This window comes from Acinonyx jubatus, chromosome B1 (genome assembly GCF_027475565.1).
Source record: "Acinonyx jubatus isolate Ajub_Pintada_27869175 chromosome B1, VMU_Ajub_asm_v1.0, whole genome shotgun sequence".
NCBI classification, from domain to species: Eukaryota; Metazoa; Chordata; class Mammalia; order Carnivora; family Felidae; genus Acinonyx; species Acinonyx jubatus.
Genome location: NC_069382.1, coordinates 183,059,000 through 183,078,113, shown reverse-complemented (window position 1 = coordinate 183,078,113; position 19,114 = coordinate 183,059,000). Strand labels below are relative to the sequence as shown.

Sequence of the window (19,114 nt, the reverse complement as noted above, 5' to 3'; positions counted from 1 at the left end):
GTTGGTCATATTGCTTCTCCTAAACAAAATAAAAGTTCTTTAACATAGATAAGGAGAAAATAAGTATTGTGCATGAACTGGAAGTTTCAATCAACTCCCCATAGTAGCAAAGGACAAAACCAGTAATCAAAGGAATCTAGTGGCCCAAAAGGGGCAGAAAAAGTGAAGGGGCTCACAGTTTCCAAGAAACAGCATGACCCAATAATATTGGAGGGATTCCTGAATGCCAGATGATCCAAAATTAGCAAAAACATATTCAGACTCAGAAGACCCTAAAGCGAAGAGGGATTTACAACATAGCAGCAATCTGTATAACAGATAAAAATGAACACATTGAGAAATGATCTTCCCTCATATGTGATACTGTGTAAGCACACCCATCATTAAATACCTCTTAAGTCTCTGAGAAATTGATACAATTCTAGAGAAAGGGTACAGGAGCCTCAGCTGGGCTGAAATTCATTTTATTCTGTCACAACCAAATGGGGTGGAGAGATTCATTTCAATTTAAGAATAAAGGTAAATTTCTTTTGCATCTAGGATTGTAGACCAAGATTCATAAAAATTACAAGTGTAAGTGAAAGGAGGGATGCATCATTACATGTCAGTATCAAGATTGTGCTTAGAGCCAAATGAATATTCATGGAGCCCTTTGATACTGTTTGATTATATTTCAGCCTCTTCAGGCCCCATGAGTGTTACCTTAAGTAAGTACTTTGGCACATAAATAAACAATTTTATTATGAATTAGAATGCATAGCTTTGAGTTCAATTGTGTTAGTTGAGCAGTTAAATTGTGTTAGTCTCCTGGAGTTGCCATGACAAAGTACCACAGACTGGGTAGCTTAAACAACAGAAATTCATTTTCTCATAGTTTTGGAGACTAGAAATCTGAGATCAAGGTATTGGTAGCGTTGGTGTCTTCTGAGGCCTTTCTCCTTAACCTGTAGATGGCCGTCTTCTCCCTATGTCATCACACGGTCTTTCCTCTAAGTGCTTCTGTGTTGTAATTTCCTTTCCTATAAGGACATCAATTATATTGGATTAAGGTCGCTCTACTGACCTCATTTTAACTTAACTGCCTCTTTAAAAACCCTATGTCCAAAATATGGGCACATTCTGAGGTCCTGGAGGTTCAGACTTCAGTGCATGAATTTGAGGGGGACACAATTCAGTCCTTAACACCAACTTTGCACCAAAATGCTCCTGTGCTTATTACACTATCAGGTGGCATTTCATGACCATGGAAAGCCCCAGGATTATCTTTATCAGCAAGGATTATTGGCGGAGCACCCTCTACGTGCCCTCTGTTAGGAGTTGTAGGCTCATAAGACCCCAGTAATGTTCCGAGCTTCTCATTAACTGAGATTTCTGGATATTGAAATTCTGCACAAGGAAATTTTTCTACCTGCTCTCATTGAAATTTATTCTTCTATAGATGTAAGGAAGGACCCAAATACTTAAATTATAAATGAGCCCAGTACTTAAAAATAGCAAGTATGTAATAAGTATACATGATGTGAATAAATGTGAGGACAAAATATTGCTGTTAAAATCCCTCATAATTGAGTCTAGTTTATGATATTCAGTAGTTGTGTAGCCCTGGTTGCTCATGTTACATCTTCTCCTTAAAATGAGGATAAACAGGGGCACCTGGGTGGCTCAGTCAGTTTAACATTCAACTCTTGATTTCGGCTCAGGTCATGATCTCAGGGTTCATGCCATGGTTCTGACAGTGCAGAGCCTGCTTGGGATTCTCTCTTTCTCTCTCTGCTCCTCCCCCGCTCATACTTTCTCTCTCAAAATAAATAAACTTTAAAAAAAAAATAAAATAAAAAATAAAATGAGGATAAATCATTATTTACACAACTTTGTTAAATAGCATGCCATATGCCAAGAGCCATTTTTGAGCTCTAATCATACTATACAGTAGTTCTTTTTGGAAACTATATTAATATTAATTATATATTATGATTTGTAGGGAAGAGAAACACCCTCCATTATTTCTATACATGTTCCTTTCACTCACCAAAGAACCCCAATACATTAGAGACTTCTGCATAGGTCTGTCTTCTATTACTGTCATCCTTCTTGGTGGGATTGAGAAGCACAAGAATGATATTCCTTTAGAGTCTATAGTGCCCACCAACTTCTATGTGTAAAATTCTCTCTTTGTCCAATTGATGTAGGGAATACTGGCTGAGGGCTTTCCTATTTCTGCTTTCTGAGTAATATACATACATTTTCAGGCTCCTGGAACATCAGAGGATTACTGGGGTATGGGGATAGAGAAGATGGCCTAGATCTAAAGAAATATTGAAAATGATCCTGTATCAGTTAGGTTTAGTTAGGTTATGCTGCTGGAACAAAATAATCCAAATCCTAGTGGCAAAAAAGAGTTTATTTCTTGCTCAAACTACATGTCCTACGTAGTCAGACAGGAAAGGTTTTTCTTCTGTAGTCACTCTGGGATAGCCAAAGGGCCTTTCCTTTGACAAACGCATCCACCAAGAGTATGATGAGTTGCATAAATTGCACACTGTATCTTAGTGTCTCTGCCAATATATGACATATGCCACTTCTGCTCACATTTCCTGCGTTAAAGCAAATAAGATAATTATGTCTAACTCCTACCATGTGGCCTGGAAGAGAGATGGAAATAGTTGGTGAACAGTAATAATGTCTATTTCATTTAATCCCTTCCACAAGATGTTAATTCATTTCGTCCCTTCCACAAGATGAAAGCCTACCATGCAACAAGAAATGGTTTAAGCACTGAGGATATAGAAATAAATAGATATATCTCTGTCTTCATAAAGTTCTAATGTCCTAATGCTTATATAGTGTGTCATAGATATGCATGCAATGGATAATATCAAAACAAGAAACATGGATAGAGATAGGAACATTTCTGATATTCTTACAGTACACTTAGGTAAATGTGACCGGAGAGTAGTGAGAAAGGTGGATGGTAGGAGGCAAGGCCAGAGAGGTAATGGGGAGAAGTACATATATAGGCTCTGGTTAAGCATTAGAAAGATTATTATTATGAGTGAGATAGGAATCCACTGTATGTTTTGCAGAAAGGATGACATCATCAAATTCACATTTTAAAGGGTTAAGTCTTGTAAGAGAAGCAGAGTGACCAGTTAGATTCTCAATATTCAGGTGGGAAAGGATGAGAACATGGACCAAGGTAGGAACATTGGAAGTGAAAAGAAGAGATTAGATTCTGGATATTTGAAGATAAGCCCAATCACATTTGTTAAGGCTTAGCTTTCAAATAAGGATTCTAATTGAGTCTCGGTATAAAAAAGTAAAGGCTGACAAAAGACACTGCTGTGATCTAAGAAAACTTGGATGGTGTGGATGGGGGGTTCTCCTTTGGTAGTAGGAGAAATGAAGACAATCTAAATGTGTATTTTCTCCTTCATTTCTCCACTTCTTTGTACTCCCATATCATTGTTACTTCTATTTTAATCATTAAGTTTTATTGCATTACCTCACTTCTTCCACAGCTGAACAGAGAATAACAGAGACAGAAGCTATTTCTTTCCTTCTCTATTAACTTTGCTTATAACGGAGTATGTGGTCAATAGAAGACATTAAATGAAGAGAATACTAAAAGTGGAATTAGAGAGAAAAAAGATATCACATTGTTGATTCTTGGTTCATTATGAAATATGGTAGAATGCTTTGGTTACTCTGTGTTCCTATTCATGGTTACAGTGTAACTATTCTATGAACAATTGGTATACTTGAAAGGTATACTTTAAATACTTTAAAGGAATTATATAGGTCCTTTAAAGTATTAGATTAGTTGCTAATATCTACCTGTTTTCTTCAATTCATCGCTAAACCCTCAAGGGGGGGGTGCAAAATAAAGAGCCCAGGAAAATCACACAATTCTATTTATCCTAGGAATGTCTCTGGATGTAAATAAGTAAAAACAGATCCATTATGTAATCCCAGCATGCCAGGGCACAGTTTTAGTCTTGAGCGACATACCTTACTTCTAGGTTATGTACTAGTACATATACCCAGGAACTATTTTTCCCACAAATATTGTGGTATACTTACTATGTACCAGAGACTATGGTAGATACTAGGGTTTCAGACATGAACAATCCAGACACGGGCCAAGTAAATTATAAGTATTTTTCATGTTACCAAAGTGAGTGTAGAGAAATTTATAGGAATCCAAAATACAGTTCAGGTAATAAAGAGTGATGAATTTGTGAAGTTCCTAGACCAACTTCTGATTGAAAGTCTATACCAGGAGTTCACAAACTATAGCTTGTGGGTCAGTTGCACATTTTTGTAAATATATTTTTATTGAAACACATCTTTGTCCATTTTTGAAATTTTTCTCTATGGGTACTTTCCTACCATGATGGCAGAGTTGAGTAGTTGTGATAGAAACTAAAGACTCACAAGACTGAAGTGTGACTATCTGGCTCTTTAAGAAAATGTTTGCTTCGGGTACCTGGGTGACTCAGTCCGTTGAGCGGCCAACTTCAGCTCAGGTCATGATCTTGCAGTTAGTGGGTTTGAGCCTCACATTGGTCTTGCTGCTGTCAGCTTGTCAGTGCAAAGCCCACTTCAGATTCTCTGTCCCCCTCTCCCTGCCCCTATTCCTGCTTATGCTCTCTCAAAAAAATAAATAGAAAGAAAGAAAGAGAGAGAGAGAGAGAGAGAGAGAGAGAAGAAAGAAAGAAAGAAAGAGGGAGAGAAAGAAAGAAAGAAAATGTCTCCACACTTTTGGTCTATGTAATGGTAATAACAACCACAAAAATGCCCATAACTTTTAAGCGTGACGTGCACAGAAAAAAATGTTCTTCCTAGTTCTATTGCATAGGGTTGGCATTGGCAACAAAATCTTTATCTTCATCTGATTTGGCCCATGAAAGCAAGTCCAACGAATAAGAGCACTTCTCTAGGCTGGCCTACAGGATGCCAGCATAATCCTGATGCATTATTTTTATACAAGGTCAAAAGAGCTTTTCTAAATATGTGCCAGTCGGTCTACCCCTCATTCGAAATTGTGAAAAGGAACCATACAGAAGCTATCTTGAGACCCAAGTGTTGATTTATTGGCTTTGGCAAGTCTTGAGCTCATGTTTACCTTGTCATGACAATAAAGTTATTGAAATTGAAATAGAATCAAATTGACAGAAACCAAGAACTACAGCTAAACTGACCCAAGTACATTTTTTATTTATAGGATTCAGCAGAGTGTATTATATTGGCATTTAATGAAGGTCAAAAATGTCTCCAAAAAGAGAGACAACCTAAAATGGAACAACAACTTGACCAGCAGTTGTCTACTCATTAGGGTTTTACATAGAGAGTGCTATTGACGATATGGCGTGACTCAATGACACAGTGACTATTATCATTGGACAAAGAACAATCCCCTCCAAAAGAAAATAGTATTTGCCCAAATATAGGATTTTTTAAAGAAAATGTCAATGACCACATTTGCACTCCATTATTTTCAGATTTCTAAAGAAGAAATTCTATTTTCCTTCCCACACAAGTTTTATATCCTTATTTTTTTTAAATTTTCAATAAATTTGAATTCTTGTATTCCCTTTCAGTGTTCAACCACATTTACTGAATACTCATCAGCATAATGGACATATTATATGAGAAATCTCAGTAGGAGTGGGAAGATAGGCCCCATGTCTTTAAAGATACAACCTTAAAAGAGAGAGAACAAATTATAAAATATTTTGCAAAGCAGACAATAAAACAGTATACAGATAAACTCACATGACATGTTCGCAAAGCATGTAAGAATGTGGGGTTCCTTGGCATATTGGGCTGATTATCGGTTAATGCTGCTCAGAAGATGTTTGGTGGGAGCGAGCTTCATATGGAATTTGGAAGGAAGTTACGAAATTTGCAAGAGACCATAGATCAAGGGTCCATAAGCTACAGTCCACGTCTGGCTTGCTGGCTTTGTTTTTGTAAATAAAGCTTTATTGGAACACAGTCATGTCCATTTGCTTACGTATCGTCAATTGCTGTTTCAGGCTACCAGAGCAGAATTGAGTGGTTGCAACAGGGTTGGTATAGCTGGCAAACCTAAAATGATTTACAATATGGTCATTTCAGATGGCCGTGAAATGGCCTGACGCTCTACCTTAGAGGAGTAAGGAGCTAGAGGCAGAGACGCTGACTAGTAAGAAGTGCTTATATTATCATTTGTAAAATGATTGCGACATGGCTATTTATATCTATTTGGCTTCTTTTAGCTATTTCTGGCACAAGAATGGATATAAATTAAAATTAACATATAAGATGATAATCATAACTGTTTGAGCCTGGGTTTTCTTACTTGAAAAACAGAAATGATATCACCTGCAAACAGATCGTTGAGCGGATTATGTGGTGAAAACCTTTTTCTCATGAACTGTGGCAGGGTTATCATCCTGGAACCGGCCTCCCCACTGTCACTGAGTTGTAAATCTCAAGCTGTCATTTGGCTGAATCAGGGTTTACTTGCAGAAATGATTCTAACTTTTCCAAATGTTTTAGCACCTTCTTCTGAATGAGGAACTAGATTGTCCTCTCACATCATCCTTTAGGATTTTACTTCTGGACTCCTCACATTAGCCTAAGTGTGAACGGGAGTTTTAATCTGTGAAGGTCTCATTGTAAATGTAAAAGGGAATCTAGGACATTTGGCATTACTTGAAGTATGTCCTAAACCAATTTTAGGATTCTTTAGGAAATGAAAAACTCATATTTTGATCATCTTTTTTTTTCAGAATTTAAGGAGAGAAACCTTTAAGAGGACTACATTATCCACAAAAATATTCTAAGTACTGCCATGCTATAAAGTCCAGCTGTGAAACTAGTCCTACCTCATGTATAATGCACTAAATACCAAGCTGCAGAATTTAAAGTAATTTTAAGAATTATGGGTGGAGATGAACACATTTCTCTTTAAAGGTTCTACTAAGTTGAAACGCATGCAAATATGCTGTAGACATTTACATTCTTACATTGGAATCCTCCAACCCCTAAGATCTGAAATGTGCTGCATGTTTCCAAGTACTCTCACATTATTGGTTTTATCCCTTAATCTGGTTTGGGGTACAGGTGAGAGTAGTTCTTCCTTTTTTTTTTTTTCCTTCTAGAAAGGTTGAGGTTTAGCAGGTTAAGGGACTAATTTAGATCCAAATCAGAATTGCCGTTAATGCTCAAGTCTTTGCCAATGATTCTGCCAATGATTCTGTTTTGGGGAAGGCAAGTTTCACATTGCATAAAAACTTTCTGAATGTCTAAATCTATATCTATATATCTCTATTAAGAGAGGGAGAGGGAAAGAAAGAGAGAGAAATCACATTCACTCAATGCTATGCTAATGATTATGCTGAGTATCCTTTAAAAGGATATTTCATGGATTATGCTTCTTTTTTGCAGTCACAGCAGACGTAGGACTCAATGCTTGTGTTGAAGAGGATGTTACGCGTTCCTCAATTCATGGAAACTTCAAGCCTGGAAAACGGAGGACTCTGGTTAATATCTCTAGAGACCCACAGGGATTGTCATGCTCCATAAAATTGTTTATGCATTTGTATACAGTGCGTGATCATCCTGTCTTGGCAAGAGGACACAAGTTAAGCACCTTCCGTATGCAGCAGGGAAATCCCCTTCGGCAAGGAAGTCTACTTGTCGGCACACACAAATTATGCTAGCTTTAGTTTTACTATGTCAAAAGGAACATTCACCATGCTTAATGAGGGGCATTGGATTAATGCTGGGTGTTTTTAGCAAGGGAAGGAATGTTCAGGTGCTTGGGAAAACAAGTCACCTGGAGGGTACAGAGAAGGTCACTTACTCATTGAAAAATCAATTATTTTCATGGCAGCAAATAGAGTCTCTAATGGGCATATGGGGAGTGCATGTGCATGCACATACACATGTATGTTGAACACAAACACATATTTTATTTACTTACTTACCTATTTAAATTCAATAGATACTTACTTATCTATTTAAATTCAAATTAGGTAGCACACAGTATAGTATTGGTTTCAGGAGCAGAACCCAGTGATTCATCACTTACATATAATACCAACAGTGCTCATCCCAACAACTGCCCTCCTTAGTACCCATCACTCACTTAGCCCCTCTAGCAACCCTCAGTTTGTTTTCTGTATTTAAGAGTCTCTTATGGTTTACTTCCCTCTCTGAAAAAAATATATTTCAGTTACTTTTATTGTCACTCATGTTTAATTTATAAAGCTGAGAGAGCAACACTATCTTGCCATGATGACCAGTCAATTATTCAAGTAGTCTTTTCCTCCATTTCAAAGAGGAAGGCCTGAGAACATGGTTCTGTCTGGATATATCCCAAGAACCCCCACTTTGTGTGCCAATTTGATTGTTCTGCCTATTAATTTTTATACATTTACTGTGGAGTGTTCTAAATTGGCAACTAACATGGACCCAACAACAAGCCATTGATTTCATGTTCAAGACATTCTTATTTTATAGACTCAGGGAATATAGGAAATAGTCTTGTCTTAGAGAACATTTTTGAAAGTACCTATAAGGGGAATTTTATGGTCAAATTCCAAAACTGACTTAAAGATATATTTATGTTCAGAAAAATTCATTTCTTTGACCAGCCTTCCATGATGCCTATAATTTCCACCCTGAGCATCATCATCCCTTTAGGTTGTAGAATTCCTTAGAATGCCTAAAAGGATGTGTCTTGTGTAAAGCGAAGACATTAGGAGTTGTGTCTTTGTGGACACTATTGGGTAAATTGGTGTATCTAAATAGTCTGTTCGGTGAAGAAATTGCACTGGGCCTGTAAGTTTTGATTGATAGTAGAGAGGATGTATTTATTCAACCACTTATTTATTCAAGCATTCCCTATTTCTTTATTGAACATGATTTATTGATTTTCTACTGTGGAGGTTGAATGTCCATAGGAGATGCTAATTGCTAATCTTAGGTCTAGTGAATTCAGTGGCACCATATGAGGCATCCCAGTGCACAAAGCACAGAAAAGTCTAAAGTCAGGAATGGAATGTTGAGAATCACGAAACAAGAAATTGTATCGAAGGGTCAAGGTCAAGTCTCACCTCCGTCTTTCCTGTGGTTTATTCTGACCACCACTTGGGATAGCTGAAGTGGCATAGGAGACTGTTGAATGTCTTGAGACAACTTCCATGGTCGTGGGGCACCCAGTAGAGCACTGTTGCCTGCCCAGGAATGTACACAGGGCTTTTTGCATGGTAGATCTCTGCTATGGGCCTCCCATATCCCATTAGTGTTCTAAGTTAGAGAACCTGAGCCAGAATCTTAACATTGAAGCCAATAAAATGATTCTTTAAAGAAAAAAAAAAGATGCTGAGAAAATGAACATAACTTTAAAGCAAGTACAGAGGTCCTAAGTCAAAGCCAAGATCCTCACAGTGACCTACAAGGTTCTCATGATTCATATGTTCCACCCTCGCACACTCCCTATACCTCTTTGGACTCAGCTGTCTCCACTCATTACAGAATGAGCACTATGAAGACAGGAGATGAGGTGTTCATAGTACCTAGTACTGTGTCTGGCAAAGAGTAGGCACTCAGAACACGCTTCTTTAGAGCACTATGTGAACAGTGGATACGTTTAACCTCTCTAACTGCTTAATTTTCAGAGCCTCAGATCCCTTGTTTATGTAGATGAGAACCACACTGCCCATCTTCCAGAGAAGCTAAGAGGATAAAAAAGAAAAATATACATAAAGGATCTGGCATGTGTGTCCTACATGAAGTCAGTGCTCAATAAATTTTTGTTTTGCTTCCTATGCTCTTTTCTTCTCTATGTGTAATAATAGCAGCTAATATTTACTGTACTGTTACCATATGCCAGGCTCAATGCTGAACGCTTTATAAGCATTGTCTCATTGAATTTTCTCAGGCCTGTGAGCTAGGAACTATTACTACTCCCATTTTATAAATGAAGATTAGAAAAGTTCATTTTTCCAAGATCACACAGTCAGTAAACAGCCAAATGAGGATGCAAATTAGGTATACCTGCCACCATAATCCCATCCTTTGCCTTAGCAAATACAGTAGGAAATACTTAATTGCACTCCTGAGCTTGAATTATTGTTCATGCTCCAATAGCTGGTGTATATAGGTGTCCCTTATGACACCATAGTCCATTTACATGTTTGTTTGTTTATTTAAGCTCAAGATAGCTTAAAAAGCCTGTCTCCCTTGACACGTTTGTCTGGACCATCTTCATAAAACTTTATCCCTGACTCTAAAGGATTGATGTGAAGGTTTTCACAATATATAAAATAGATTTGGGTCACCCGGGTGGCTCAGTTATTCAAGCATCCAACTCTTGATTTTGGCTCAGGTCATGATCTCATGTTTTGTGAGATCAAGCCCCGCATCAGGCTCTGGGCTGACAGCAAGAAGTCTGCTTGGAAGTCTCTCTCTCTGCCCCTCCCCCACTCATGCTTTCTCTGTCTCCCTCTTTCTCGCAAAATAAATTAATTAATTAATTGAAAAAAGATTTTAAAAATATATAAAATAGATTTTTCATCTATGATTGATCACTTACTTGCAAGGAGCTGTAATATAAAATTATATTTATACATATTATTTTTATTATAGCATATTTTTGAATTCTCAAATCAACCTTATTACATAGATATTATTATCCCCATTTTACCAACAAGATCATTGGAGAGGTTTGCTAGAAAGTACCCAAGCCCTTAAGAAACTATGGAATCTGAGTATCAGCAACTGATTTTCATAGGAGTTAACATAAGTCAAAAACCTACTTCGGTCTGATTCTAATGCCTGTGCTCTTAACTATTATATTAAACTATAAAGTACTATATAAATGTGAGGATTTATTATACCTTTTCTTATACCATTATTCCACACGGAAATTTCTGCTCTTGGAATGCCTTCATAAGAACTTTAAGTTCCCATCTACAGGAACCCTCTTTGCAATCAATTATTCAAGGAACTGAGTTGACAGTTGCTCTCACAAGTATCCAAAAATGAAGGCCAAAAATGACTTTGGCATAACAACCCAAATACTCACCAAGTGTCTATCTGACCACTTTGGCTGAATGGAGAGGTGCTTAGCTGTAAAGTAATGGGCAGTTCAGATAAAACATTTAAATGTGCGGTCTAAAACCCAAAGTTGGCAATCTTCCCAAAGGGGTGTGCCAAGGTCCTGACCTCTTCCTGGGCAGAGGGGAAGGTTGCAGACTCTTCTCTCATTGCTGATGTTCTCAATTGCCAAGAGTGCATGCTTGCCAGCTTCCAAATCAACTTCTGGTCGAGATTTGAGATGGAGACCACTTCTGTGGAGCGAATTAGGCATCTGGAGAAACAGCATTAATTTTGTTAAGCTTCTCAAAAAAAAAAAAAAGTTAGGAACACTTGAACATCCCCTACGCTGCGTATATGATCCGTCAGCGGCACCGTAGAGCCAAGGTTATCCTTCTCTTAAAAAATTTTCCCAGCCGAGTTGGAAGACTTCTTGCTTCTCCTGCATGATTATTTTCTATGTTCCAATCATTTTCATTGTTCCTGTTCTTTTCTACGTTTGCTAGCAACGCCAGCCATATTCTATGAGTTTAGAACAATTCAAATTCCTTTTGTAGCTTAGTATGACTCCTGAACATATTCATCAGTGTCTGTTTCCGTTTGCAACACATGTCACCTTTATGGGATATGTCCACTTGCATAGACGCCGGCTTTCCTTCCCAATCCCATAGGTACTTCCGCACTGTGTCTCATGGCCCCGCCACCGGACGGTATTACCTCTTTGGGGTTCACCGACAGCAAGATCAAAGGCATGATGAGATGACATACAGCTGTAAGCCACCAGATTCATGACAGCATCCAAAAGTTTGGCAGGAGGGCATCGTTAATATTTGAGAAGATGCCCCGCTTTTGGCAAGAATTCTGCCCACAGCTTTCCAATTAGCATGCTTTATGGCTGGAGAGAAGCTGGTTTCTCAATTGTAAGTACCTTGTCTGACTGAAATCTTGTTCTGCCAGATAAATTACAAAGGAATTTGTACAATTTTACCCAGACTCCAACTGAAGCACAAGATTAACATGAAAACAGGGCCCTCCCTCAAGTCTCCCTTCAGTTCTTCTGAGAATTTCCTTCATTTATGACTCTTCCAAAAGCTCTGCTCTGCTAATGGAACATTAAATGGTATTCTTACCAGGAGGTGCAGGATGGAGGTTTCAACTAAATCTTCTCAGAAGAAAGACCTAGATTGTGACCTTGCATTAGGGAATGCAAGTGAATTACTTACCATGACACATCGTTCTTAGTTTCTGCTTGCTATGAGTTGAAATATAATGAATAGAAGTTGAGCTGAGCAGGACTAAGACTTAACTTCATACACAAAATCTTAACAGTGTCTCTTCAGGTTTATAATTCACACCTCTTGGGAAAATCCCCTAGCATCAATAGGGAATTTTTCTAGTGATATTATACTGTTTGAAAATATTTTAAATCTGTGTCTGCGTCTCAGCAAGGTCCTATTTGGAATGGCTTGTGGTTCAGGGATGTTCTTGACTTCTTGTTGCATGAAGGGTCCCAAACATCTCCCATTAGAAAGGATCTAGTCTTATTTAATGTGACTTTTTGCCACCAATCTGTTTTTACTGAAAACCTAGGGGCTAACACTTCAGTTAATCTAAATTTGCAACATGTTGGTAGAAAACATTATTTCCCTTGTGATATTTATGGTTTGATTAAAAAATCAGAAGCAAAAGAATTTTTCTGCATTAACACTGTGTACACACACACAAAATCTCCCGAGGTGCCCATCAAAACAAGTATCCATCATTCTTTGATTAACAGCTTTAACACATATGTATCATGCTTTGAAATTGAGATATTATATGTAATAGCTCATTTAATTTTCCAGTTAAACTTGAATATAGGTAAAGTAGTTGTTATTCATATAAAACACATAAAAACCTCAAAGTATATACAGTTCATCATAATTATCATATTGTGTTTCCACTGATACTTTATCATTAATAATTATGATAATAATATAACTTTTTTCACATGAGAAAATAAGGTGTCTTATGGTAATAGTGAGCAAGCCAATATCTCTTTGACAGACATGATGCCGAAGTAAGATTTTATTTCTAGACTATTTCCAACCTTTCAGTTATAAATCCTTCGAAGTCAGGACAAGTTAGGCTTTCTCTCCACGCACAAAACCTAAGGAGACTCCAAAAAAACTCAGCAATCAAGATAAATAACATTTTACAATGATATTTAAAAAGCAAAAAGTATAGTACAGCTGCTACAGAAAACAGTATCCAGGTTTCTGAAAAAGTTAAAATGGAACCATGGTCCAGCCATCCCACTTCTGGCTATATATCCGAGGGAATTTAAATCAGGATCTCAGAGCGGTAACTACCCTCTCACGTCATTGCAGTTATTTATAATGGCCAAGATATGGAAACCACCTGTCTGTCAATGGATGAATGGATAAAGATGTACTCATATATAACATATATGCATATGTATTTATACTTATAATACACACACATATGAGTAGGCACAATGGAATGTTACTCAGTCCTGAGAAAGAAGGAAATCCTGCCATTTGTAACATACATAGAACTTGAGAAAATTATGTTAAGTGAAATAAATCAGACAAAAACAAATACTCTATGAAATGACTTGTACTGTATGTAGACTCTAAAGAAGCCAAACTCATAGAAACAGAGACTAGAATGGTGGTTACCATATGTTGGGGGTGGTGAAAATGGAGAGATGTTGGTCAAAGGGTACAAATGTCCAGTTTTAAGATGAATAACTTCCGGGGATCTAATGTACAGCATAGTGATTATAATAAATAATACTGTAGTATATACTTGAAAGTTGTTAAGACAATAGATCTTAAATGTTCTCACCATAAAAAAGAAGAGGTGGGGCGCCTGAGTGGCTCAGTCGGATGAGCGTCTGACTTCGGCTCTGGTCATGATCTCGTGGTTGAGAGTTCGAGCCCTGCATCGGACTCTGCTGACAGCTCGGAGCCTGGTGCCTCGGATTGTGTCTCCCTCTCTCTCTGCCCCTCCCCCGCTAGTGCTCTGTCTCTCTCAAAAATAAGTAAACGTTAAAAACAAATTAAACCTATTAAGTGTTAATTCACTTTAATATGTGATTTTCTCTCTTCACCCACATATTAAGCTACAAGCAGTAAGGAATTCTGAGTGTACTTCCCTATTGCAGTAGATTGCTGATCATTGAGAACTATTTAGCTCTATGTAAAACTACATTTGGACAAAAAGAAGAACCATCCCTCCTCTTAAGAGGCTATTTATTAAAATGGAAGAGTCACAGAGGCAGCAAGATACAGAGAAAAGAGCAGTAATTATATTATTTGTTCTACCTATGTGACCCCAGGTAAGTTACTTAACTTCTCCGGTCTTCCATTTCCTTATATGTGATATAACCATTTTAATATTCAGCTGTTAGAGGACTGTGAAAATTAAATGAGATAACCAATGTGTAATGCTCAATCTACTGCAGTCATTGAGGAATTTTTCCCCTTCTTTCTTAGTAATATCCTATCTCATTTTTTGATAACTTAAGCTTTTTTACTTCAAGATCCCAACCAAGTAGGCGATCATGCTTGTCTACACAGGAGCTTTGCAATATGTGTACTCGAGGGTTAGCTCTGGTTCCCCCACCTTTCCTGACCCTGAGCTACATCCCTTCCTTGGCTGTCTAACCTGGGGCATACACCAGATGGCAGTGTCCCATTGAGGACAAGGTCCTCCTGGCCTTTCAGCTCACTGACCAAGTGGCCAGTTGCTTGGCCATATCTCTATGCATGTTACAGGTCAATAGCATTAGCCTTGGGGCCTAGTTGATGTTCAATGTAAAAATAAACACTGGAAAATCTCTGTACACATTCTATTCCCCTTCGACTGCAAAGCATTTCATCTACAAGGTCAACTGGAAGAGGTGCATATGTGCTATTGTAGTGAACATACACTTCCAATAGGTTTTTGTCAATATTTACATTTCAATGCTCTTTAATCAGAACATAATCATCCCTACAGCATATCTGACACATATTGTGAGGCACCAGGGCTACAGACACGAGTAATCCTGGTCTATTACCTTCAAGTAGTTACTGTTTAGTGGAAAAGACAGAGTACCATGTGGTCATTGTTATGTTGTTTAACACAGATGACTTTACAATTTTTGATCAATAGATGTATCTCTCTTGGAGTTAATGCATTTCATGGATTTTACTAAGTTGACCGGCCTTCAGCTCAGAGCTCTCAAATCTCATGGATGCATAGAGTTCTCCATTTAAAATGTGATGAACATTTCTGTCTTGCTGTAATCCATTGTGATTCTGAAAGCTTTTATCATATTCACCTTTCAATACTAAAACCGGTCTATCTAATAGTTGTTGTTTCGTCTATTAATTTATCTTACAAAAATTTGCCACAGGATGCCAAGTACTATGCTTGGAGAAATATAAATATAAGTGAACTATAGTGCTTAGCCCCAAAGGCTGTGAGTCTAATAAAAGGTTAATAATCGGTTAGAAATTGAGGTTATGCCAGGTGAGTGTGGTGCAAGTACATGAGAGTGTGTGTGTGTGTGTGTGTGTGTGTGTGTGTGTGTGTGTTGTCCTTGGTGTGTGAATGTGTTTGTTGAAACTAAGGACCACTCTCTGTGCAGGACTCACAAAAACATACCCCAGCTGGGATTGGCAAACTAGAAAATAATAACGAGTTAATTTCTTCTGGTCACATTTCTTTCCCTTTCTGCCCTATTCACTTCCTTCCTGTCTCTGTCCTAAGCCTCCCTGCCTCTGACCAGGAGCAGTCACCCTCCCGTGACCTCTAAGGACTCACAGGAATCTGATTTTCCTACAGACCTGCCAGCTGGGGCCTTGGGAATCTGATCTACTCTTGGACCTTTCACAAGCTCAGCTGTGGCATTTCAGAGTAGGCGCCACACAGATCCCTGCCCCATTTGTGTCCCGATATGCGTAAGGACACTGCCCACGGCATTCCAAAGACCTCAGAGACCCTCTCTGCCCCTGGGGCGGCTTGCTGCCTTCAGGAATCTTGCTGCTATCACTGCAGGAAGCTCGGCAGGGAGGCAGATCATTGGGTTGGTTGGCTAAGTGGAGTCCCCAACGTGCCTATCAGAGCTGTGCATGACTGACAGATCACACTTCAAATTCAGCGGCATAATTATCTGAGATTGAAATGAAAAGGGATTATTAAGCCCTCTGTTCTCCTTTCTCAAAGTGTTGGTGTCATGCTATCTCCTCTGTAAAAGAGGGAAGAAAATAAATAGTCCCTGAATTCCTTACTTATCTGTGGCATATCGGAACGGCCATCTGCTTTTTTTCTTGCTTTCTTTCTTATTACTTTTTTGGCTGTTGGTGATGCATTGGGGAGCATGGTAGTGACTCTCTGTTCCTTCCTATGATTCTCAAGGTCTGAGACCGAGCCTGGGAATCTGCATTGAAAAAGTGCACCATGTTTTTTCTGACACAGCCTAAATGCTGCCTAAAGTTTCCTCCTAACATAATATACTGTGATTATTATTTCTAGAATACAAAAAAGTAGGTGCATGATACATGGTTAGATAAGAAGATATCTTATCTTGGGTCTGCTGACACCTGGTCAGCTGGCCACTCTGCATCCTGCATGAGGCCAGCTTGTGTTTCAAATGACAATTGTGCTACACGTGGAAAAGGCAGACGGGTGCTTACAAAGATTCCACAGGGTTCTAAATAAATGAATGAATGAATGAATAAGTAAATAAATAAATAAATAAAAGCCATTGTTCAAAGCTGCAGAAGGAGAACCAGAGAAAAACCAGGTGTGACTTTGGAAATGAGATGATAAAATAATACAAATTTCTAAAGATGAAGGGAGGTACTAAAGAATGAAATGGGGGGCGTAGGCCCTTACCTGAACCAGGGTCCGAGTATTGTGAGGAGCTGTCATGTTCATTCTGTAAAGCCAGTCTTGGGACCTGAGCCACTACCAGACAGGGCAGGCTCTGGGGAAGGATGACAGTCCCAAGGAGGGAAGGAGAGCAGCGAGGGAGGGTGGCACGGGTGCAGGTGTTCTAAAGATAGCAGTGAGGTCTAGCATGACCCACTGCTGTCATCTAGAAACGTCTATTTCTGGGTCACTGTAGAGACGACATAAAGCCAGAGAGGATGATCATGGCTTCTAGTCAGCGAACAAGTGTGCTGTACCAGGCGCAGGCCTCTTGCCGGCACATTCCTTGCAACAGTGGAAATGGTTTCCCGTGAAGAGAGTGAAGCTTGCTCTCTGGGACCCTCACTTGCCTGGGCCCCATCCGGGGTCCCGGGAGGGGCCTTAGAAATGTGTCCACACAATTGTTTATAAATGTGCTTATAAAATTCACAAAGTAGAATATTGTTTTCTATTTTTATTTATCCAGAGTTCGGCTCTGGGCCCCACAAAACCTGTCTATCTTGGTGAGGTACTTATTATGGGTGATTGTGGCATTGATGCTGCTACTAACCAGCTGTACCATTGTAGACAGATGGTATTCTGAGCCTCACTTTTCTCATCTGTAAAATGGAGTTTTCTGTCCCATCCAACGTTATAAAGTAACTCAGGATCGAATTTTATCATAGTGTGGGGAATGCTAAGAAGTATTTAAAATTTTTTAAATATTTATTTATATTAGAGAGAGAGGGGGGGGGGCAAACAGGCACACAGAATGTGAAGCAGGCTCCAGGCTCTGAGCTGTCAGCACAGAGCCAGACATGAGGCTCAAACTCATGAGCCGTGAGATCATGACCTGAGCAGAAGTCAGATGCCTAACCAATTGAGCCACTCAGGGCTCCTGTACATCACAGTTTTATTTAAGGACTCTGGAAACTGCAAAATTTGTGGAAAGGAATATTTAGCCTCAAATGCAAATTAATATTCCCACTGGAGGCATTAATAAAGACGCATTCGGCTCTGCACTTGGATGGGCCTGAGTCTAGCTCTGGAATAGGACACTAACTGACAAAAGGTCTTTAATGCTAGTTTACCTTAAAGCAAGGAGACTCCCAGTGGCTTCCCACACAGGGTAAACTGCCTCACTTCACAAACTACTTTACCAACCTCCCTTCCTGTGTACCAAAGAGAGTCCGTACAGAGGAAAATTAGAAGTGAAAGTGCGTTCTATTTGTTTTGCACAAATTGCTTATGATCCAGGACCAAATGAGGAAGTCACCGCCTGCAAAGCCACTCTCAGGTGACCGAAGGCCTTCCCTGCACGAGTGGTGAGTTGAGAGCAGACATCTCAGTGTCACTCAGCAGGAGGAACATCTTTTGGCCTCCTTCAATGTGGTGATTTGAAGATGCAACAACATTTGAAAGGAAGTGTGTTCTCCCAGCAGGGACCTTCGTGTACAGCTCTTTCCCTCTGCTCACGTCCGCATGGATCCCTTTCTCTTTGCTCACGGAATGTTTATCTTGGGGAAGGTGCAGATGTATAACTAACACGTTCTTATTTTCCCTTGACTTCTGCCTCCTCTTTCCCCTGGATAGAACACTAGGCATGTCTGTGCCGGGATGAAGGAATCAGGAGGACACTAAGAAATTGACAGGAAAGAAAGAAAGGAAGAAGAAAGAAAGAAAGAAAGAAAGAAAGAAAGAAAGAAAGACAAAGAAAGAAGAAAGAAAGAGAAAGAAAGAAAGAAAGAAAGAAAGAAAGAAAGAAAGAAAGAAAGAAAGAAAGAAAAAGGAAGGAAGGAGGGAAGGAAGGAAGGAAGGAAAGAGAGAGAGAGAGAGAGGAAGGATAAAGCCCAGCACCACTAGTTTCCTATAATGAACAGATACCTCACACACGTCATCTTATTTAATCCCTCCTAGCCGAACAGGAGGAAGATGTTACACCACCCGTTTTGCAGAAGGATTGGAATCTCAGGGATAAGGAGTAGCTTTGCAAAGGTCAGCAATGAATGAGAAAGACAGCCAGTACGAGATCCTGGTCTTTCAGAATTCAAAGCTGAAGCACTTTCTCTTCCACTCTGCCACTCCCTTTAGAGGCAAGAGGGAAAGAAAAGAAAACAGA

General features: G+C 39.0%; 1 long non-coding RNA gene across 1 annotated transcript; it reads right to left on the bottom strand.

Annotated features, from left to right (window-relative positions):
* Window positions 1-4,747: 4,747 nt before the first annotated feature.
* LOC106986826 (uncharacterized) lies at window positions 4,748-17,386 on the bottom strand. Its single transcript, XR_001432123.3, has 3 exons — window positions 16,981-17,386; window positions 11,221-11,365; window positions 4,748-7,509 (listed from the first exon to the last, which is right to left on the bottom strand). It is a non-coding gene; the product is annotated as an uncharacterized LOC106986826 (long non-coding RNA).
* Window positions 17,387-19,114: the final 1,728 nt, after the last annotated feature.